This window comes from Myodes glareolus, chromosome 9, assembly GCF_982192425.1.
Source record: "Myodes glareolus chromosome 9, mMyoGla1.1, whole genome shotgun sequence".
Lineage (NCBI taxonomy): Eukaryota > Metazoa > Chordata > Mammalia > Rodentia > Cricetidae > Myodes > Myodes glareolus.
The window spans coordinates 76,058,524-76,082,708 of NC_142034.1; the positions used below are offsets into that span (position 1 = coordinate 76,058,524).

The following is a 24,185-nucleotide window of genomic DNA, read 5'->3' on the forward strand; positions in this document are numbered from 1 at the left end:
GTAGAAGGTAAAGTTGCTTTCTCTCTCATTCTTCAGAAGAAAGATGTCAGCACGGGATTCATGCTCATATGACTGACATTTTATTCCTCAGGCAGAGAGGGTGGGTAATACACTCTGAATCAAATTACAATGGACCAATGTCAAATTTCAGTCTTTAGTTAAGTGCAGCGCCAAGGCAGTTTTGATATTTGCTATCCCTTGAATGGTATAAATCCTACAGTGGTCCTCTGAGGTAGGTAGTATTATCCTTAAAGACGAATGAAGGAGTTTGGTTACTACTAGTTAGTGGTAATTCAGGGACTCAAATCAGAATCCAAACCACCAGCCACCATGCTAAAATGTCTACCTGAGGCTCCTTTCTCTTCTCTCCAGCCTTGTGTTATACACTGCCCTAAACTGTTTCCTCACCTCAGGGAGGTTTAGGCAAAGCTTTTAGGACATTTTTCTTTCCAACACAGATGTTGGAGAGGTTGGGGGATAGAGGGGCTTACAACTTGGGGGAAGATCTGCCGTTGTGTATGGGAACAGGGAACTGGAGGTAATAACAACAAGGACTTTCCGAGTTAGTTGCTAATCCTGGCCTGGGTTTAGCTCTAGAAAGTGAGTGAGAAAGAAAAATATGATGAGACCAATCTTGTTGGGGTGAGGCAGAGATGGTCTGCCAGCTGTTATGAGGATGTCTTTTCAGATATAAGCACAGGCCAGCAGTGGTTGGTTTGGGAGAGGAGACCCTTCGTGAATGAGGTTCATGGGTAGAAAAGGCCATTGGACCATGACAGGGCTTTAAGGTGAGAGATCCTCAGAAAGGGACAGGAGAATATATTAAAATCAGCACCATGGGGCCTTAAAGGTAAAGGCTGGTCTTCCTTTCAAATCTGAAGAGGCACTTCATTAAGAGTAAGGTACCTTAGAGTAAGACAGATAAAGTTGCCATGAGAGGGATGGTGGGGAGAGGCTCAGAGGAGCCTTCAGAGAAATCCCCCAACAAATAATGGCTTTTTAAAGTTTTTGAAGCTGGTGGAAAGTTTTATATAATGTGATTTAGTTTAAGACAGCACATGTGACAAGGAGCATGGAGGGGCCAGGTACCCAAAATTAGGAGCTGTTGACCACAGCTTTGCATTTCTTTGTCCCAGCTGAGGGAGTGGGGATTGATTCCTTCATCTCTGAGAGTGACCAGTGTCTTAAAGGGACAGGCCCATATTTTAACAATCTTGAGTTAATCCCAGCAGCAATCAATCCTAATAGCCGTATCAGGTTCTGTGTTCTCCACAAAAGAAGGCTCCAAATGGACACAGTAATAAAGGAATCAGTCAGAGTTAAATTTTATTGAGGAAGGATACGTGCTTTAGAAAAAGAGTAGATTGAGCAAAGCAGCAATGGCCTTGACCTTGGTGGGAAGTGAAGCTTTTGTTTCTCCTTTTCTTGCCATCATGGAAGCCCATTTTATGTCTAATTCAGTACAAGTAGATGCCTAAGATGCAAGAATATATAGAGAGATTTAAATATTCCTAAAGTTGAAAGGTAAAAGGGTAATGACACTGTGCACACTTCCCTGGTCAGGGCATCCTTCCAGCAAGTTTGAACTAACCTAACTAGTTGATGGTAGTCTACTACCATCAACTATTTTTTGGGGGGTGGGGGAGAGGCTTGAGACAGAAAAACAGAAAAACCCTGGCTGTCTAGAACTCGCTTTATAGACCAGGCTGGCCTCGAACTCACTGAGATTCTCCTGCCTCTGCCTTCTAAGTCCTGGGATTAAAGGTGCATGCCACCACCACCTATTCTTATTTATTTATTCATATATATATATATTTGTGGAGACAGGGTTTCGTGTAGCCAAGAATGACTTTGAACTTTTGATCTTCCTGTCTGTGCCTTCTAGGTGTTGGGGTGTGACATCACACCCATGTTTATGCAGTGCTGAGGGATCAAATCTAGGGTTTTGTGCACTGTAGGCAAGTGCTCTTATCAGCGAGTCACATTCCCAGACCCCTCTTCCTTTTCATGTGCTGTTTTCTTGGGGGCCTGATAATTAGCTTTTCCAGAGATGACATCCTACCTCTTTAATGAGGGCCTTCCTCATTCAGAGGTGTGCTGGAATCAAAAGAAGTCGCAAGGGCTGACACTGGAGTCAACTGCAGTCAGATTCCTCTAGATCTTCATGACCCTGGTTTAGTCCTTGGTCCTTCAGCCAGGTTTGGGAAAGTTCCTGTGAATTTAGTTTAGCAAATGTTCTCATAGCCTTACCATTTCCTTTAAGTGATTTTTTTTTTCATTTACTGACCCTCACCCTGCTACAGGGCTATAAATCCCCAGTAAATCTTGTTTGCCTTGGTCTGAAGCCATATTTCTTCCTTGCTGCAAAACCCCTTTGCAGAAGTCCTCCCGAATGAAGCTGCCTTATACCACTGTTGACAAGTATCTGGTTATCTTTCCTTTGCCAAGGTATCGGGGCATCATCATCATCATCATCATCATCATCATCATCATCATCATCATCATCATCATTTCTCATATATGACATCCTAACTGCCGTTTCCTTCTCCCACCTCCCCTCTACCCCAGATCCACTCTGCCTCTGCCTCCCCTCAGAGAAGAGTAGGCCTTTCAGGGACGGCAAAACACAGCATAAGCCACAATAAGCCCAGGCACATACCATCACATCAAGGCTGGACAAGGCAACCTGGTAGGAGGAAAAGGATCCCACAAGCAGGCAAAAGAGTCAGAGATAGCCCCCATCCCCACTGCCAGGAATCCCACAAGAGCACCAAGCTACCCCACCATATCACATATGCAGAGAACCTAGGTCAGACCCCCCACAGGCTCTCTGATCACTATGAGCCCCTATGAGTCCTGGTCAATTGATTCTGTAGGCTGTGTTCTGGTGTTCCTGACCTCGCTGGTTCCTCCAATCCCTGCCTCCTCCGCAGGTCTCCCTGAGCTTTGCCTAATGCTTGACTGTGGGGCTGTGCATCTGCTCCCATCAGATGAACAGGTGAAGCCTCTCTGGTCTTTTTGATGATGATCCCAGAACACTCTGTGGTCAGGACAAATTGTAGGTTGAAGGTTTTGTGGCTGGGTTGGTGGGCATCAGGACACCTTATGATAGACCTAAATTGTCTCTCCCAGCACATTTGTTCTCAGAGACCCCTCCTTTGCTGGGCTCTAACACAATCCTGGTTGTTGGCAGAGACTGCTTGTTTGTTTCCCAGCCACCCAGACCCAAATAATAGCACAGAAGCTGCGTTAATTCCAATACTGTTTGGCCAATAGCGCAGGCATATTTCTAGCTAACTCTAACATCTTAAATTAACCGATTTCTATTATTCTATGCATTGTCGCGAGTTTGTGGCCTATTGGTAAGGTTCTGGATGGCGGTGGCAACTCCTTGATTCCACCTACTTTCTCTCCGTATCTCTGTTTGGATTTCCTGCCTGGCTTTACTCTACTAAGCCATCAGCCAAAACAGCTTCTTTAGTAAGCAATGGTAATAAAACATATTCACAGCATACGGAGGGGAATCCCACATCACCTGGTGTTCCATGTGCAAATGTGTTTGGGGATGGTGGCATGGGTTCAGTGGGTGGTTCTATATTGACAATAAATTTATGCCATCTTGATAGAGTCAGGGCTCAAAAGGGAAGTTCAGCGAGGTTATAAGAAATAAACCACACTCAGTTGTCTCACTCGCCCTCGGCATCCCTCTGAGGATACGGGGTTCCCAAGAACCCCCACTTGTCATTAGCGGTGGTGTTTTACAGCCTTAGCTGCAAGATGCATCACATTCACCTTCCTTTTCAGGAAAGTGTGTTTTCCTGACAGCCGGGTGTCTTCAGTGACCACTTCTTGCCACTAGATGGGATTGTATGTTGTGGAATGCTCCGAGTCTTGCCGGGATCTTGCACAAAGAGTGCAAGAAAAGCAGGTTAAGCAACAAGAAAGGAAGGGAGTCTAATTCCTTCTTAGTGCTCAGAAGGAACTCTCTAGTCTCTCTCTGTTATAACCTTAACATTCTTACTTTGTTAAATTGTCTTTTCAAAGTGACACAACGTAATGTTGATTATAATTAGTTCAGAAATGTATCAGCGGCAAATACTTCCATTTCCTTTTGGAGAGAGTCACTGGTAAGAGTTTGGGCTGTTTTTTTTTTCTTGATTTTTTTTCATTTGCCTTTAAATAGAGATACATTTCTGTGCCCGTATAGGTATATCTGTGTTTCCTCAAAATAGGCACATATAACCCATACACCTCCCTACTTAACTTGTTTCCTCTTGGCAGGCTTTAGAACATTTTTCTTATGATAGGGCAGATCTATTAACATATGAATTGACTGTATAGAATTCTATAGCATCATGAATTTTATTTATTTATTGTTTTGAAAGGATTTTTGTATTTTGTCTGTATGAGTATTTTACCTGCATGTAGGTATGTGCACTATATGTGTGTAATGCCTGAGGGGGCAAGGAGAGGGTATTATACCCCATAGAAGTGGATTTACTGGTAGTTGTGAGTTGCCATGTGGGTGTTGGGAACTCAACCCAGATCTTCTGCAAGAGCAATAAGTGCTTTTAACAGCTGCTCCATCACTCTAGACCTATTTTTCTTTTCTTTCCTTTTCTATTTTTTTTAGATGGGGTTGCACTACATAGAACGGGCTGGCTCAAATTCATGGCCATCCTCCTGCTTCAGTTTCCTGAGTGTTGGGATTTTAGACATGAGACATTGCAACTGGTTATGTGGTAATGTTTATACCACACTTCTCTGGATGGATACCTAAAATTTTTTCCCTTTCCCTCTCCTTTCTCACTATTAAAAATACTCATGGAGAGCATGAGGCAGAGAGAGTTTCAGAACCTAGGGTTCTCAGGAAAGTAAAACAATCCCTGAACGGAAGTTTAGCCAGTTACGAACCATTAACAAATACCGAGATAGGCACTTTTCACTTCTACCAAGTATTTCTTTACCTTATAGAAGTTTGTCCAGGTATCCCTTAGGTGGTGTCAATTCATGAATGGCTGGATATTCAAACTCTTCACCATTTAAAAACATGCCCATTTGTCTTCTTTAAATTTATTTTGAGAATTTCATACATGCATATGATATGCTTTGATCAAATTCACCCTACCCCTTTTTCCTAGTTCCTCTTTTGTCCCCTATCACGTCTCCCTCCAAACTTCATGCGCTCTGTTTCTTTTTAAAGATTTGTTTTAATTTATTTTTTATTTATAGGTATGAGTGTGCTTGCCTGTGTGTTTGTGCACATGTATGCAGATGCCCATAGAGGCCAGAGGAGGCCACCAGATTCCCTGGAACTTGAGTTACAAGCAGCTGTGAACTGCCTGATCTGAGTGTTGGGAACAAAATTCAGGTCCTCTGTAACACCAGCAAGTGCACTAAATCCACCTAATGTTGCCAATAGTTGGAGTTGAATAGTCTCTCATGGGTTTTACCTCTGAAAAAATTTCCTTCCTTCTCTTCTTCCCTCCCTCCTTCCCACCCTCCCTCCCTCCCTCCCTTCCTCCCTCCCTTCTGACTCCCATTGATGTGTTTTTATCAAATTTACCTCCATTCCTACTTTTCTAGTTCTTTCTTTGTCCCCCTACCACTTTCCCCTCCCTCCCTCCCTTTCTCTCTTTCTTTCTCCCACCCTTCTTTTCTTGTTCTTCTTCATCTTCTCCTCCTTCTTCCTCTTCTCCACCTCCTCCATTTTTATATTCCTAACAGTGTTACCATGACTATTTTTATATTTATAGCATTTAAACCTTTGTGCCCTTGTTTTAGTATGTTCTGTTTAGTTTGACTTTTATTGTTAACTTTTGTGTCTCTTGGCTCTGATGTTACATACGTTTACAATTTTGATGGCTACTGTTTCTTGCCCTCCAAAAGGCTGTACTGTTTTAACTCCCACCAGCAGAGTCACAAAGAGCAATGATTGTAAATCTTGAAGTGTGTGCTCCTGTCACACTGTCAGACTCCCCACAGTGGGGAGTCTGTTGTGTCGCCTTAGTACTGTTCTCAGCATTTAACCCGGTGCTCGGGTCACTGTGGTTGCTCAGGAAATGTCAAGGTAAATAGTAGGTGCATAATGAATACTTGCCAAGCTCTCATTCTTAAAAAGCTGCCTGGGAATGTTAACTGACAGGGTTTGGAAGGCCATCATTTCTCAAATTCACCTGGGAAAGTAAGGCTAGAACAACAATAGTTTTTTTTTTTTTATTTCAAAAATTTAGTGGAGCACTGGGCTGAGCTCCCAAAGTCCAGTTGAAGAGTAGAAGTGAGAATATGAGCAAAGAGGTCAGGACCATGATGGGGATACCTACTGAAACAGTTTACCTGAGCTAGTGGGAGCTCACCAACTGCAGTTGGATGGGGGACAAACCAGCATAGGACCAAACTAGACCCTCTGAATGTGGGTGACAGTTGTATGGCTGGGGCAGACTGTGGGACCGCTGACAGGGCACTAGGATTTATCCCTACTGCTTGTACTTGTTGTTGTTGTTGTTGTTGTTGTTTTTTTTTGAGAACCCACCCTCTCTGGATAGATACCTTGCTCAGCCTACATAGTAGGCAGGGCTTTGGACCTTCCCCAAGGCAATGTGCCTTACCCTCTCAGATGAGTGGAGGGGGGGGTGGGTGGGGGGGTGGGGGGGTGGGGTGGGGGTGGGGATGGGTGGGGGGGGGTGGGTGAGGTGGGGAAGAAGGTAAAGGGAAGGGAGTGGGAACTGGCATTGGTATGTAAAATGAAAAAAAGATGTTTGTTTTCTTATCTTAAAAAATAAAATAAAAAATGTGGAAAAATTTTAATTAATTTCTTTAACATAATGGGAATACCAAGAGGGGAAAAGACACCTTTCACTTTGTTGGTATGCTGAAATTGGATAATGCACTTTTGCAGAAAAGTGAATGTGAGTCTCCTTAAGGAGGCTGAGTATCTTCACTCTGTTCTCCAATAATTGTCCCCTACTCTGTGATCTCAATAGATCTAGCATTTGTGATCTAGCAAATGTCAGGTCTGTTGCCAACATCTGCTTCTTGTGATTGAGAGACAGTGAGGCATGATTTAGTCTCATTTGCGGATCAGAAGACTTGGCTTAGTTTGTTCTGTGACAGGGCAGGTTGCCTTACCTTTCTGCATCTTGAAGTCTTCGTCTCTGGAATGGGATTTCTTTGATGTTTGCTTCTTGGCCAGTTGTGAAACAGAGCACATCACATGCAAACCGTTAGCTGCACGGGATCTCACTGGCTCCACAAGACACCATGGAGGAGGAAAACAGTATTTTCTCTCCCCTCTCTGGTTCTTTGCTGGGATTCTCTGCAACAAAAGGCATCAACAAGGGAATAACAGAAATCTTATGACATGCATATTCTCTTATACATGGGAGAATCAGTAGTCTCTCTTTTAATCTTAGGGGTTATGTTACCAGAATGAAGTAGCTGTTTGAAACTATAAATACAATATTATCTTAGTCACTGTTCTATTGCTGGGAAAAGACACCATGGACAAGGCAACACTTACAAAAGAAACATTTAATTGGGGGCTGGCTTCCAGTTTTAGATGTTAGTCCATTATCATCATGGCAGGGAACATGGTGGCCCACAGGTGGATGTGGTGCTGGAGAAGTAATCGAGAGCTACATCCTGAAACACGGGCTTTTGAAAACCTCAAAGTCTACTCCTAATGACATACTTCTCCCAACAAACTCACACCTACTCCAACAAGGTTACACTTCCTAATCCTTATAATTCTTTCAAATCGTTCTGCTCCATGGTGACTAAGCATTCAAATATATGAACCTATGGGTACCATTCTCATTTAAACCACCACAAATACTATATTTCTCACACAAATGCACTGTGGTAAAGTTTAACTCAGTAAAGACAGTATATAGTAAGGATTTAGCACCAACAATAAATAATAAATGAAACGATATTAATAAAATATAAAAAGTTGACTAAATAACCATTGGTCTTACATGTTACAAAGGACTTGCTGAAGTCTTTACATAGTATCAGTGGTTTTGGATATAATGTGTTACACTAGTTATAATGGATTTTCTACTGATATCTGTAACTCACAAATTCAGTGTCTTTTTCACATCAAGTAAGCTCTTTTTCACTAGGCTGTAACTTTGGAGACTGTGGCACGCCACATCCGCCAGCAGAAGAGACGACCACAACAGGATTCTTCTTAGAACACACTTTATTGGGAGCACACAACTTGAGGATGATGGCGAAGGACCCAGATCCCAGGCGCGCACTGCTTATAAGCAGTGGAGAACAAAAGCCATGACGTATCCGTGTCTGATTGGTCTAGGCCCCTCCTGAGCATACGGGTCGTCTCATGATTTGAGGCTGGATCAAGCCACTGGGGGGGAGGGGGGGGATGCGCGAACCGCCTCAGGGCGAGGCGGACGCTTGATGCCAAACGGCAGGCAAGCGAGAACATGGCGGCCGCGGCGCCCTACAGGAGACTATGCTACAACAACAAAACTAGCATAGACTTTTAATTCTTTCTTCTCACTTTCATAGACAGAAATTTTGTTCTTATCATAGATCTAACATCAGGACATGATTTTTATTTATTTAGTTAAGAATTAAAGAGAAATCATTACATTTATTTGTGTGTGTGTGCATGCCATTGTCTATATGTGGAGGTTAGAGGACAACTGTAGAGTTGGTCCTTTTCTTCCACAATGTATGTCTTGGGGCTTGACTTCAAGTCAGACTTGGTAGCAAGTACCTTTATCCAATGGGCTGTCTTACTGGCCTGAGAATCTGTCTGCCATCTATCTGTCTATGTGGGTCTCATATAAGCCATGCTGGCAAGGAATTCAAGCTCAGATTGACCTTGAATTTAGGTCTATCCACCAGCTGCCACCTTCCAAGTGCAGGGATTGTAAGAATGAGCCATCATGCCTAGTTCTATTGAGAATGTCTTCTTTTCTGTTTATGAGAAATACTTTTGGGGGTCTCCCAGACTAAATAAAAGAAGGGTTACTTCTACACAAGCACTGTGGTTCTATAACAGTCATCTGAAAACTGGCGTGACAGCCACTTGTGATCACCCTGTATGATCCTCCCAAGATTGAGCTGGTTCACCTTCTCTCATAGCAGGAGGAAGGGATGCTCAGGGAGGGAGTAATGAGGCTCATAAGACCCTGCCCCCTGCTCAGGGATGTAGGAGTGGCTTACAGTTGCCACACTCTTAGAGGTGTGGCTGTTCATGGCTTGTCTTGATCTTGGAAGTCATCATTCACCCACGTTCCTGTACGTAGCCCACAATAAACTCAGTGATTAATTGAACTAGAGTTGGATGGACCCTTTGCTTTTGTCTGTTGTGACCTTCTTTATCTGGGGGTGAATGGGAAGTGATTTCTGCTTAAGTCACACAAGTGGGTACATGTGAAAGTGGGGATACACCGGACAAAGATATGATCATGTACTGCCTGGAATGGAGAAGGAGGGATGTTTCCTCACCCTTCTCTGAGGAGTGAAGAATTGAAAACTTAGAAATTATTTCTGGAATTTTCTGTGGAACAGTTTTTGTACTATGGTTGGCCATAGGTAACTGGAGCTAGGGAAAATTGAGCTGTGTGTAAACATGGCTCACTATTCAGGGAAGTCTCAAAGACTGAAATAGCATGAACGGGCCACAGATTTGTCTTACACTTCAGGCTTAAATGCCACCGTTCAAGTCTAGCCCCTCATCCTGTTTTCAGAAGTTCTGCTTCACCTTTAAAAAATAGCTAGTTCAGCCGGGTTTTGGTGGCGCACGCCTTTAATCCCAGCGGGAGGCAGAGGCAGGCAGATCTCTGTGAGTTCAAGGCCAGCCTGGTCTACAAGAGCTAGTTTCAGAACAGCCAGAGCAATTACACAGAAAAAACAAAAACAAATAAATAACCAGTTCAAAATAATCCTATATTAAAGAGGCACAGGCAGAGGAGAGATACAGTGTAGGCTTTCACAACGATCATGGATTGTCATGTCCCGAATCTCATCAACGTACAAAGATACATTCAGTCACAAGGTGAGCATTAAGCTGAAGAACAATACTCAAGGGGCTGTGAGACAACACATTATGTGACAAGATGGAGTCAGACAGAACAGAGTTGCAGCGTGGGGCAGGTACGAATGTCTGAAGGTACTAATGGGGAGAGGGGGTCACAGCCAAGCATTTGAGGGCTGGGAAGAACTCGGCTCTGCTGCTGCCACGAAGCAGGGGCCTGTCTTCTTGGGGCTGCTTTTGTTTTATTTTCTGTGTTGTTAACCTCTGCTCTGCCCCGGCTGTGCTTAACTTGGGGCTATAGGCAGGGGGAGAAGGGCACAACAAATTTAGCGGAAGACCTTTGAAGTGAGTAAAGCAATAAATCCTTGTGCACCACGAGCCTGCCTAGGCTTCCCTAAACCCGGGCATTCAATTTTGTGCAGTGTACACAGTTTGCCAACCCTGCTAGGTCACCAGGAGAACAGCTTGATGTATTGCTATGGGAAGAAAATGCTCTGCCCCTTTCTTCATTCAAATTAACACCTTTTCATCCTGGGTTGACAAGTGACAGATCACCGGAGAATATATCCTGGCTTCAAGTGATTTGATATCTCTTCTCTGTTTTCCCATCTTTATTTTCATCCCTTAGACACAGCAAAGAGAAAACATTATTATTGTGATTGCTGTGGACTCAGGACCTGCTTCCTAAGCTCCACACCTCAGGGCTTGACATACAGCAGGCATTAGAGTGACGAACGGATAAAGGGCTAGATCTGGTCGATAGCTGCAGACTTCCCTGTTTCTCCCCAGAGGGTCACAGGAAGGTTTTGCTTCATTTCACATTTTGACTATTTATTTACATGCCCATTGCCATGGTAGATGATATCTAGAGGACACTGTGTGTGCTACTCAGCTTGCCTTGAATGAGGGTCATGTTCTGGCTGTTGCAGTGTTGGTAGCCCCCTTTTGAAAAGCTCCTCGAATCACAGTGAGTTACTTTATCTGAGCAAAGTCCCTCCCAAGACCAGCTTTTCCTGGTCCACATGAATGGTAAAGACCTAGCTCCCTCACCCAGATGGGGGTGTTCTGCAAGAGCGTTTGAGCTCCGGGCAGTTGTGGAGGTTGCCTGACTCCCTTGCTCCCACTGGTGCTGACTCCACGAGGATGCCATCCCAACCCTCCTGCACACTGCACTCCACCTCAGAGCGTGCTTCCCAGGGAGGCCAACTGATCACATTTGTTTTGATTTTAGGTTTGACTCTGGCTTTCTTTCTCACTGGCAACAGCATCAGCTAACCTTTATTGCATGTTTGCTCTGAGCTAGAAGCACTGATTTGTCTCACTGAATCCTCACGACAATCCTAGGAAAGGCTTTATTAGAATCATATGAACGAATGAGGCTGGGATGCAAGGATTCCTGTGTGGACACAGGACCAGTTTTACTGGAACGGGAACTTGAACCCTGCTAAGAACTTGAGGTAAAAACAAAGGACACTATCAACAGATGGAAATACACACACACACACACACACACACACACACACACACACACCATGGAGTTTTATTCAACTACTGTAACCAGAACTTGAACCCTGCTAAGAACTTGAGGTAAAAACAAAGGACACTATCAACAGATGGAAATACACACACACACACACACACACACACACACACACACACACACCATGGAGTTTTATTCAACTACAATGAATAAAATTATGTCATTTATAGGAAAATGGATAGAACCAGAGGCCAGCAAGCTAAAAGAAATAAAACTCAAAAAGCTAAATGCACATTTTTTTCCCACTTCGTTGTAATTTCTTGATGTTTTCCACCTATGAGGGCTGTTTAGGGGGAGGAAGATGAACAGCAGTGGGGGGCGGGAAAGTGAGCCGGTACAAATTACATATACATACAACATATCAGGCCTGGTTGCTGAAGCCTATAACCCCAGCTATTCGGAAAGATAAGGCTTGCAGCTTCAAGTCCTACCTGGGCTACAGAGAAAATTGAGAGGGAGCTAGGGCAGCTTAACCTGACTCTGTCTCAGAATAAAATATGAAGGGCTGAACTGATCAGCGGTAGAGAGCTTGTCTGGTGTTCATGAGGTCCTGCCTTCCATCCTTAGTGCAGAAAGGTTATAACGAAAACCATTGTTTTGTACTGTAGTAAAACCAAAGAAAGATAAATAAATGACAGATATTTTTAAAAACTGCTCTGAAGGGCACAGATGCTTTTAGATGAAGATGGTTTGGAACCAATGAGGTGGCATTATTTCTCTTCTAGGGCCCTTTACAATAAGTTAGTAAGTTTCTTAGTATCATAAAAGCTATGGAAAGTCAATAGGGAAACCTACTTCATTTCCTAAACTTATGTTCCATAAATTCTTATATTTAGATACATGAATTGCTTTGGACTCAGCTCTTGCATTAGGCCTGATGAGCTGAATCTCAGTGCAGCCACTCGCTGAAGTTCCCAACACAAAATCCTAGTTGAGCTGACACCAAGAAAACAGGACTGATACATATATGAACTCACAAAGACCACGGCAGCATGCACAGGGCCTGTGTAGGTCTAACCAGTGGGGTCCCAGTGCCGAGAGGGGAAGTAGATGCGAGCCTCCATCCCTAGCACAGATGCAATCAACACAGTTGATAATCGCTCACAAAGGAATAATTACTTTTCTCTAATGAAGTCTCACTGGGTATACAAACCACACATAAGGGCAGGCCCAATGCCCAGCAGTAGATGCCCAACATAAGGTGAACTCAATGGTAGTTTTTGGAGTTTTTTTTCTTCCTTACAGATCTTTTGCTTATATATTATAGTTCCCAATTTTGTCTTTATAGAACTTCTATGTGTGGGAATGTGTGTCTCTGTCTATATAGTTATTTCTTTTGCTTTTTCTTTGACTGTTTTTTCCCCCTGTTTGTTTTATCCTTTTCTGGTTTATTTGGTTTTATTTTTTTTATCTTATTATTATTTATGTGCCTGTTTGCATTATAATAAGAGAGAAGAAAGAATGTGGATTTGGGTGGGTGGGGAAGTGGAGAAGACAAGTTGCAGGATGAGAAGCCTTAATCTATTTTCAAGTTAAAAAATGCTATAAGAGTGAGGATGTCATGGAAACTTGCACCAAGGTTCCCGGAAGCTGTTGAGGCCAAGTAACACGTAGCAGGCTCAGATTCCCGAGAAGGCAGTGTAAGAAGCCTTGAAAGCGAAGCCTAAGCCAGTTGTTGGTGGTGCACGCCTTTAATCCCAGCACTTGGGAGGCAGAGGCAGGCTGACCTCTGTGAGTTCAAGGCCAGCCTGATCTACAAGAGCTAGTTTCAGGACAGCTAGGGCTGTTACACGGAGAAACCCTGTCTTGAAAAAACAAACAAATGAAAGTGAAGCCTAAGCTGCAATGGAGATGTTGGAGACGCTAGGACCATGGCACGCTGCTAAAGAAAGCTGCAAGCACCAGGTGAAGCTGTTTCTAAACAGGTTATGTGAGCTGGGGGCAGCCAAGCCCCTATGAGTTTAGATGATGCCACGGTGAGCCCCAGAGACTGACCGTTGAACTACACAGTTTGGTGTTTAGCCTATCGGGTGTTGGCTTTACTTTGTTCTCACCTTTCCTGGTTCCCTTCCTGTTTTTCCTTTCTAGCTGGGATTGCGTACTCTCTGCTATTGCATATCAGCTGTGTGTCATATGTTTTGATTTTCACAGGACCCTGTAGTTAGACCCTGCAGTCTCCCAGAAGAGCCTTTAGACACGGGCTTTTCAAAAATGTCGAAACTGCAAGACTATGGAGGAACTTGAACTTAATACTGTCTTGTAACTGACGACATCCATAACTGAATACATCCCGTAATGATGAGATGACCATGAGCTTGTGGGGGCCAGTGCTGGACCTTTGTGATTTGAATATGAAATGATCCTATGGGTTCATGTGTCGGAGTGATTAGCTCTAGCTGGGGCTACTGTTCTGGGAGGTTGCAGGCAGAGTCTTCAGTAGGTGGGGTTTAGCTAGAGGAAGGTTTTTGGGGTTATAGCCAAGGACCATGAGGATTCTAGCCAGCTTCTGCTCTGGGACTAGTCCCTGTCTGCTTTTTGGTTGACTGAGGTAGAAGTAGGTGACCACGGGCTTGTGTCACCACGTAACCATCTGCTGCTACACCTTCCTTGTCACGATGGACTATGTGGTTGCAGACTATGAGTCAAAATGCATCCTTTTACACTTAAATGGCTTCTTGACCGGTATTTGGCCACAGAAATGAGAAAAGTAACTCATACAAGGTGCTCCCTCTTCTGGTCCTAACATTATCAGGCAGCCGTAAGCAAGTAGTTTGTAATCTTTACAGTGCAATTATTTCACTGTATAAAGGTCATGAAATCTTCAAAAACTTGCAAATTCATCAATACCAATGTGGAGATTTAAACACTTTGAAAATCATTAGCAATGTCACAGCCACAAGGAATCACTAAGGCATTAACATTTTAAGATTGGACAACAGTAGAGGGCTGATTCGGCAAAACTCATCTCTTCTGGACTGGTGAGTTGACTGAGATGGTAAAAGCACTTGCCACCAAATTAGATGCCCGGAGTTCCATCCCCAGGATCCACAGGGTGGAAGGAGAGAACTGACTCATGTGACCGCCACGCACTTGACAATGGCATGAGCAGATCCCCACACATATTCAAAATAAATAAACAAATATAAACAAATAAATGTAATAAGAAAAATCAAGGAAATAAAACAAAACATTAAAAAAAATCCCTTTTGTAAAATCCTAGCTTTGAAAATTTAAAAAACCACAACTTTGTGGGGGTTGGCACATGAAATCTATTTCTATGAAAATCTTATCTATAGCATCTAAATGTGAACAAAGATTAAATATCAAGAGAGAATAAGAATCAAGAGAATGGTAACATCAGAGTATATAATATAAACCACAGACTCGGCTAATGAGGGAAATGTGTAAATTAAGCTGGACCTTAAAAGATGTGCGAGGCCTGGACAGTTTCAGGATGGAGATAGGAAGATATCCCAGGACACCTTAAAAAAGTGCAAATCCCCAAACATGCAGTATAAAGTCTTGGCTGACTGCCTCTCCCGAGTGTGGGCGCTGATGCTTCCCCATGGAACGTTCTAGAAGACTGATCTCTTTCAGAGTCACTCTGACCTTCTGATTGACTGCCAGCATCTGGATTGTGGTTTCCTCCGCTGGCCGAGTCAGAGAGAGAAAATCCACGATTCTGGGGACCCATAAATTACTTCTAGTTATTGCCATGACAAAAGACCTCTTTGAAGGTGACTTGCATACTCCTTATTTTATAGCCCTAATATATCAAGGGGGAAGATGGAGTGGAATCAGTTACTACCAGGAGATCGAGGGTGCAGGAGAAGAGGGTGGCAACTGTCAAAGAAATTGAATGCTTTCTGTCAAAACTTAATTCAATTAGCCCCGATTCTATAAATAATAGAAGACGATTTCCCTCCCGCACCTCTACCTGCGCATCCTGAGATGACTTCTTCTGAGTGTAACGCAATAGAGACTGTAAAAGTTAGGCAGTGATTAGCTCAGTTCTACCCATTTGCATTCATGCCTAGAAATAGAATATGCTGCAGGTTAAAAGAGGGACAAGTGGCTGGGGAGATGACTCAGTGGTTAAGGTGTTTGCTGTATAAGCATGAGGACCTGAGTTTGTTTGCCCAGCACCCATGCAAAAGTGAAGAATGGCTAGGGATAGAGAGATGAATCTTGTGAGCTCTGGCCAGCCATATTAGCCTGAAAGGTAAGACCTTAACACCAGGGAATGAGGTGGGGCATGATAGAACAGGACACTGATCTCTGTTGCCCTTTACACACATGCATGTGTGCACCCCCCACTCACATGCACGTGCGCACACACGCACGCGCGCGCGCGCGCGCGCGCACACACACACACACACACACACACACACACACACACACACACACATATTTCCCCTCATTACCCTCCCTGCGGAACAGTGAATTGTAAGATGTCTAAAATGCTTAGGGAGGGGTAGGGTAAAAAAACCGAATGGAATAACAGACTTGATTTCTTGCCTTCTCTGTATTCCCTCTGATGTTAAACAGGCCCCTTTCTTCTTGTGTTCTTAAAATTACAAACCAGGTATTTCTTAAAACTTTATATCAGTCAGCATAGCCATTGCAATGATGTCTATTTTCACTGATGTCATATGTCTACTGAGGGTCAGCAAGGGCTCAGCCCAGGTTCCCTTGCTCTGGACTCATGTTGGTGGAGTAGCTGCCATTTCCATTGCTGCAGATTTCTGTGATGGAGAAAAAGCAGGGTCTCCCACTGGCAGTCAACTGGTCTAGAAGTGACGTATGACTTGTTGACTTATGAGCCATCGGAAAGAACTAATTTCACAGCCTCACACAAACATAGAGGGCCAGAAAGTAAAATTCTACCATGTAGCTGTCACACTGGTGTTTTATAGTTCTTGAATTTCCATTGACTTCTAAATTTCTGCTTTTTATTTTGGTTACAATTCCTGAATGGGTTAGGTTTTGAGCAGATATCCTTTATCCACTCACTCATTGGCAGTTCCTTAATTTCTTCATGGATGAGACTATTCTGCCTCATGATTCTACTAGCCGAGTGACGCTGAGCAATTGCTCCATGACTCAGGTTTCCCATCTGCATAATGGGAATAATAATGGTACTGACTTAGTGCGGTTGTCATGAGTTGTGATTTACAGTGGTACCTGGTCTATACCGAAGGCTTGAAAAGTGCTGTACAGAGGGTCAGTGCTCAAGGACAAATACTTGGTGTTCTTGCAGAGGACCCGGGTTCAGTTCCTAGAACCAACATGGCAGCTCACAACTGTCTATAACTTCATTCCAAGGGAGTCAATCACCTCTTCTGGCCTCCTCTGGCACCAGGCACACACATGGTGCACATGTATATAGCAGTAGAGCACCCATGCACATTAAAAACAAAACTGCATCTCTTAAAGCACTGGCTGTTACTGAGGGAGGCAATACAGAGTGAAGGCTGTGAATACCAACTTGGAGAAGACTGCTTGGCTACACCTCCCACAGGCCACGGCACATGGACAGGTAAATTTCTATTGAGAAAGTAGAGATGCTAATTGTGCCCACCCCATGAGATTGTTGTGAGGATCCAATGAGTTAATTTCCTAAAAGTGCTTAGTATAGTACACGGCGTTTTAGAATTACTTGAAAACATTAGCCTCTTTGGTATTGTCAAATGTATGGCATTTGACAATATTGAGTCCACCCTCTGTTTTTGGAACCTTTGTCACTCTTTGTTTCCTTGACCTCATTTGCTTAGAATTTTTCTCTTGCTTGGATTGTGTATTATTCTTTGAAGATGCTTCCCTGGTTTTTAGTATTTAAGGTTACCCAGAGTTCTATCCAAGACTATCTTCTCTCTATGTTTTCTACAAGAGCTTGTTCATTCTCAGGACATCAACTTTTTCAATGGTAGGTTTTAAAGACTCAGACCCTGTCCCCGCCTTTTTTCCATGTCTTCTGACCGTCTATATGAATAGCCCATGGCACCCCATAGTTTTGTAATGTAGCTCTTATCTCTCCGTCTCTCCATCACTACCATCCATCCAGCTATTACCTTCTTTTATCGACTCTTAGCACGATAGCACAGAGGATGAGCTTTGAAATTATGCAGGCCCTAATTGGAATCGTTGCTGTATACCAGGCATGCGAGCTCGGATAGGTGACCTACTTTCCAGACCTTGCAAACAAGGACACATATAAAGCCCACATTGTGGGTTTAATTTGAAGACTGAATAAGATCATTATGCAAATCACTAGCATAGTATCTCGCCCATAAATGCTCAATGAATGGCAGCTACTACAAATATCATTGTGTGCCACCTAATGGTGTGTTGGTTAAGGATGGGCCACATATAGGATGGTGGTACCCAAGGTTATAGCTTCTAGGGACACACAATGATCTCACTTTGTATAAGCACACTCTATGCTATTCACATAACCATGGGATCACTTAATAAAGCATCTTTTAGTATCATATTACTATTATAGATAATGATGCTGATGCTGATTCTATCCATAGCTCAGGTGCTCCTGCCCTAGTTGAATATTATTTTCTCTTGCCTAGATGACAATGACAGCCTTCTTATTGATTCATTTTCCTCTATAGTCTGGTCCTGTTCACCTCTACTGATTCTTTTTTTTTTTTGAGACAGGGTTTCTTTGTGTAGCCTTGGCTATCATGGAATTAGCTTTGTGAGTCAGGCTGGCCTCAAGCTCACAGAGATCTACCTGCCTCTGCCCTCTGAGTGCTGGGATTAAAGGTGTGTGCCTTTATTGCTTGACTTTACTGATTCTTCATTTCAGGATAACTCCCTTTCCATACAAAGATCACTAACTTCTGTCACTTAGGATTTTCAGATATCTCCTTGTTTCCTAAAGAATAAAGGTTAAACCTTTTGCTCCACATGTCCTAATTTTGCTAACTTACAGAAGCCCTGCACTCCACAAGGGTACAGGATACAGTGTCTGATAACAGCTTGACCAGGACTGGACACTGCCATCCCAAGGAACCTTTCACATTCCCTTTTTGAAATGAGTGGAAGGTAGAACACAGCAAGGCTTCCTAGACGAAACAGTAGCCGTTCAAAGTCCTGGATTCTCGTGTAGTCCATGTTCTTGGATTGACTGTAGCAGCTTTGAGCCTTGGTTGTAAAGCGAGGCTGCCAAGGCCTGATCTGCTTTCTCTTGCAGTTGTGAATGTGAGAGGCTCATGGACTAGAAGCATCGTTCTTCACGATGCTCCTGCTGTTATTGGCGCCAGTAGTGCCTGCACACAGTTTGGACCAACTGGAACCTAATTGCTGCAGCCAGTTTGTAAGATAAAAGCCCCATTATGGTGGGCGTGTGATAGGCCCAAGGAGATTCCTTATTTATAATTTAAATTGCTTCATTTACTTATTTTAACAGCAGGCCTCATAATAGTTAAAAAGGAAGCCCAGCAACAAGGAGAAAATAAAAACACCCACACAGGAGTGAATGTTATTAATTCCTTCATATATTTCTTGGTAGAATCTTTTCCAAGCATATGTGCAGTGTGCATCATTTTATAGCCTCCTTTTCTCTCCATTTAATGTACTACAAATCCCTCTTCACATTAACGAATGCACCTTCGGAGTGTGATTATAAATGGCTGTGTAGTTTTTTTCACCGCGGAATTTGTTTGCCAGCACACTCTCGCTGGAGTGTAGGGTGATTCTTCTCTGTTTCACACAGCCTGCAAGGGACCTCTCCACAGCTAACCCTCTGTGTGCACCCATGCTTTTCCCTCAGGTTAGACCACTGAAGTGAAATTATAGGGTCAAGAATAAATACCACATTTTTTTTTTTACAGAAGCCTTTTGCAGAGAACTAACAATTGCCCTCTAGTAAGATCTTTAAATATAGTTGGATTTTGAAGGTCGTTTCTGTCTAATAGAGTAGAGGGAAAAAAAATAAACTTTGAACTTTCAAATGGAATTAATTTCCGTCAGGCTATAATAAAGGTTTTAGTGAGAAGTGTTTCTAATGCTAGCTGGGGAATCCACTGAGTGAGGGAGTAGAAGGCATGCCAAGTTCTATTAACAGCTCTGTGGCTGTCTTCCTCATTAGGTCTGCTTTATATTTGAGAGTTAGGTCATAATTTATATAGTGTATAGTGCCATTTTAGTCGAGTTCAGTGGGGGTTGGCAAATGTTCACGCATAATCTGATTTTCTTTAGGTATGTGGAGAGATGGCACCCCCCCGCCCTCCAGTTACCGGGTCTAGATAATGTCCGATGAACCCAGCGATGTGACTGACTCAATTGCCAAGAGACGATCCGCCCAGAACTGTCTACTGCATGTTGAGGGATGTTTCCCTGCAGGATGGAGCCTCCCTGAGCCTGGGTCTCCAAGTATCTCATGGAAGACGATTGCTCTGGAGAGGCCCAGCCATGCTTAGGGCAGACTTTCTGAAAAGGAGGAAGGAATTTGTGCTAAGCTATGAAGCACTGTCCAATTTATTCCTCCATATACAGGGACAGAATTCTATGCTGAGCTCCGTGGAGGACAGGAGGAAGAAAACATGAAAATAATCTCTGACCACAACTAATAAGAAAGCTTTTATAGTAATAGGGTGCACACCGATTGCTTGCTGAATAATGTATATATGCACCAAATATTATAGGTTGGCATAGTGTCTACTCTTTAGAGGGATTTTTGTTTTGACAAACTGGTTCACATCTTGATGATAGCTATAATGAACATTTTGTTGTTTTGGAGAGATTTCACTTCCTTTAGGAAATGTGTCTCAGTTCCACTTCTACAGCTGTTGGAAAGCATGTAACTTCTCTGCAAGTGTTTCTTTCCCCTTTGCTTTCTTCCTATGTAACCCAGGCTGGCCACTCACTGGTGATCCTCCTGTCTTCTGAGCGCTGGGATTACTGGTGTGCAGTGACAACCAGCTTCTAGGAGTTTGGGGTAAGGCTGGAGGTGGCAGATCTCTCGGTCTTTTGTACCTTCAGGTAAAAGGAACTGGCTTTGGAAATCATGTCTCCAGAAGGCGTGGGACAGTGAGAATAAATTATAGAGAACAGCTGAAATGAGACCAGAGCCAGACCAGTGGTGGATTCTAATGCCTTCAGCGTTCCTGGATCCAGGGGAGCCCCAGTCAGCATTATCCGTACATGGCCATGTGTGGGAGCTGGTGAGTCTCTCTCTCTCTCTCTCTCTCTCTCTCTCTCTCTCTCTCTCTCTCTCTCTCCCTCCCCCCCCTCTCTCCCTCTCCCTCTCCCTCAAGTGGCTTCAAGCTCTTCTAGCCATAGTAGTTCAAATCAATACAGCACATTTGTTTGTCGGTGAAAACACACGATACCATGCGGATGACAACCACTTGTACACTTAGCTTTGCCCGCAGCCCTCACTCTCTCCTTTGTCCATCCCGTCACACCGCTGTAGCAACTCTCCGCCGCACTTTACAGATGAAGAAAGTGAGGTGGCCACCACAGGCCACCTACACAGGTCACACACTTAGCAAATGGTAGGATGGGATGAGACTCACTTTGATCCCCCCCCCCAGCCACCTGTTTGTCCACGTGGCTGTCTGGTCTAAAAGTTTACAGGAAGCATCTTCTATTTTTGTTCCATGTCTGAAGTTATCTTCTAAAGCTGACCGAGTTTTGTCTTGTGGAAGTAAAATACAAATTTTAATAATTTTCTTTGGAATTTTTTTTTTTTTTTTTTTGGAGACAGGGTTTCTCTGTGTATCCCTAGCTGCTCTGGAACTTGCTCTGTAGACCAGTCTGGCCTCAAACTCAGAGATTCGCCTTTATCTGTCTCCCACGTGCTGGGATTAAAGGCGTGTACTCGCCCTTTTAATTTCTAAAGAAGTAAAAAGAAATGTGTGGCTATTCAGTAGAATCCTAGAATCTTTGCTTAGAAGCGACCGAGTAAGCGACTAAATTCAGGAAGGTCAGACACTGAGAATAGGATGTCCAATGGATAAATGAATGTCGTCATACTAAGTGCAACAGCCTTGATGCTTTTCTGCTACGCTCGTCAAGGTTTCCATGCGTTTATTCTTTTCTGGCCTTTTGAGCAGCAGGCCAGTTCGCAGAGGCTCACGTGTCTTTCTGGCAAGCTGGTCGCAAGGGCAAGAGAATGCCAGTTGTTGAATGGGTCCCTTGCTTGGGCCGAATGTGGCGCGCGTGTAGTCTAGTGGAGCATGTAGCGGAGGAGAGGAGGCTGTTTGAGGAAGCCACTGACTCAGGCACGGGTAGCAGCGGGCTGAGGCAGCAGGCAGGGTTGTCATTATGCTAATGGCGCCCCTGGAGCTAGAGCCAGTGGCCCTTGGGCGAAGCAAGAACGTTTGAAGGTCCATTTGAAGTCTTTACGCCATCAGTCTGAAGGCTTGTGACACCTGTGCTTGGCACCTCCTAATTGATTTTATTTTTCACTTGCGTGGAGACCATTGCTCCATGAAAGTCCAGTGCCTTTGTAGACCGAACGGAAGATTAAAGAGAGGCGTGTATTGGGGGTGGCTGTCAGGTACGGCTGTTTGGACTGGGGACTCGAGAGACAGACTGCCTGGATTAGAATCTCGGCCTTTGGCCTTTGGGGTTGTTTAGTTCAGGCAGGAAATGTCACCTGTCTGTTTCCTGTCTACTTTCCTCACCCGTACAGAGGGAATGATCGTAATTACTGCTGGGGGGTGGTAGACATATGAAGTCAGTTAATGCATGGGAAACAGGTTGCAAGGGACCTTTGTTTCATGCCTGATCAGCTGGAGGAGGGAGCGCTGGGAAGGACTGATGTTCCTGGGTGAGCCGTGATGCAGCAATTAGCAGGTAGGTGACCTTGGGTGCCTTACATGCTCTTTGTGAAGCTGGGTTCAGTGTGGCCCCTTGAGGTGCCATGTCAAAGGTGCTTAGTGAACAGTTCACCCTTTTCTGCTCAGTTCAGTCTCCCCATCTTTCATAGAAGTGGTTGACATAATTTTCTGTCTTTACCTGAGAATTTGAGTCTGATGTTGGAGGTCATGAATGGGGGGGGTCCTTTTGGGGGCTGCCCATGCAAGTCAGAACCTCAGGGTCAGTCGGAATCTCTGAGTTGGGGGTCATCATCTGAGAGACTTGTCATCCGTTGGAACAGACCCAGGAGGTAGCATGCACATTACTTTAGTCTCAATCCAAACTAGCTGTCTCTGGCTTTTGGCTCACCTAGCAATCAGGAATAAGCCCATTTCGAAGAACCTAAGGAGAACACAGCAATAAGCCTGTGCCCAGGCACTGAAGCAGGGGAGGCTTTGGGAGACTTGGGAGAATGTGAAGGCTGCAGATGGGGGGAATGCCCAAACATCTTGTATCTTCTTGCAGAATCCAGACCTAGTCATCGAACTGGGAACATCTATAATTTTGATGCAATTTAACACCTGGTCCAACCTGAGACAAAACGGTTGGAAAGGGAACGAAGTAAAAGCTACTTATTTTGTGCCAAAGCCAGGGTTTTGCCTGTGTTATCTTGTTTGATTTCCAGTCAAGGCTGACAACCGTTGCCATTACTTTCTTTTAGGTGAAGTCATGGAAGCTAAGCCAGGGTAAATTGTTTTCCCATGGTCACCAGGCTGGCAGCCTGGGAGCTGGTATTAAATGATTCCTGTTGTTGGACACCCCAGTTTTCTTTTAGCTGATAGTTATTTTAGAGTGAAAATTATATTGGGTTCAACCCCCAACACCACTCCCACCCCCCCCCCCCCCATTTTACAAAGGCTATCGATGACTTAGCTTGTGGCCCTTAGAGTTTCAGACCTGTTTGCTTCAATCATAAGTGGCCATGAGTTCCAACACTGGCTCATTTTCCCATACTCCATGCAAATTCCACAGTGCCCAGGCTCCAGCACTGTCTTATTCTTTGTCCCCGAGTCTGACAGGGCTGGTGGGCTCTGACCTCTCAGCTGGGGACAGGTCTCTAGGGAGGTTTTCATCAGTTCTTCTCCATTCCCAGGGATTCTTTAGGGAGAGGCATCTTTGTGTTGCTGAGATTACAAACTGGTGGAGTCTGACAAAATAGATGAGTTCTAAAAGTCATTTGGAGTAGGTAGGGCCCATGTTCTCTGTGTTTCTTACCAGCCCCCCCCCCCCCACGGTCTCTGAACTCATGGTGCTCACATAATCTGTTTAATTCTTGAGCTGACTCTTACAGACCTTTGGGGTTCCAACTTCTGCTTCAGACTGGCTTCATAGCCCTGTTTCTATCCATCATCTGCAAAGACCCAGTGCCAAGCCTGACTCTACCTTATAAGGTGGATGACATAGGCAATCTATTGCTCTTTTCTGACTTTCAGTACTTATTTAGACTTCTGTCCAGCTTGTAGTGAGTCTACAGAAAGCATTGTGAGCAGCATGAACAGTATTTTGCATCTGAAGAATGAAATCCTCATGGGTTTAAGGCTCTGGTTCCCATTGGTCTTCTGGAAGCTGACTAGAATTTCCCTCAGTCCTCTCATTTTGCAAGATTGATTGTACACATGCTATCTATCCATTTCTACTCAAGGAAAAGTGAGAGAGAAAGCATTAATGATTGTAGTAATGTCCTGTGTGCTACAGTTATAGTGGACAGTGCTCTTTATTGCAGGCATTTATGGCGCCCCACTAGATATATGATAT

General features: G+C 44.0%; 1 long non-coding RNA gene across 1 annotated transcript; it reads right to left on the reverse strand.

Moving 5' to 3' along the window:
• Window positions 1-2,071: 2,071 nt before the first annotated feature.
• On the reverse strand, window positions 2,072-8,299 carry LOC125401553 (uncharacterized). Its single transcript, XR_007232379.3, has 3 exons — window positions 8,080-8,299; window positions 7,129-7,315; window positions 2,072-2,212 (listed from the first exon to the last, which is right to left on the reverse strand). It is a non-coding gene; the product is annotated as an uncharacterized LOC125401553 (long non-coding RNA).
• Between the last annotated feature and the right edge of the window lie 15,886 nt (window positions 8,300-24,185).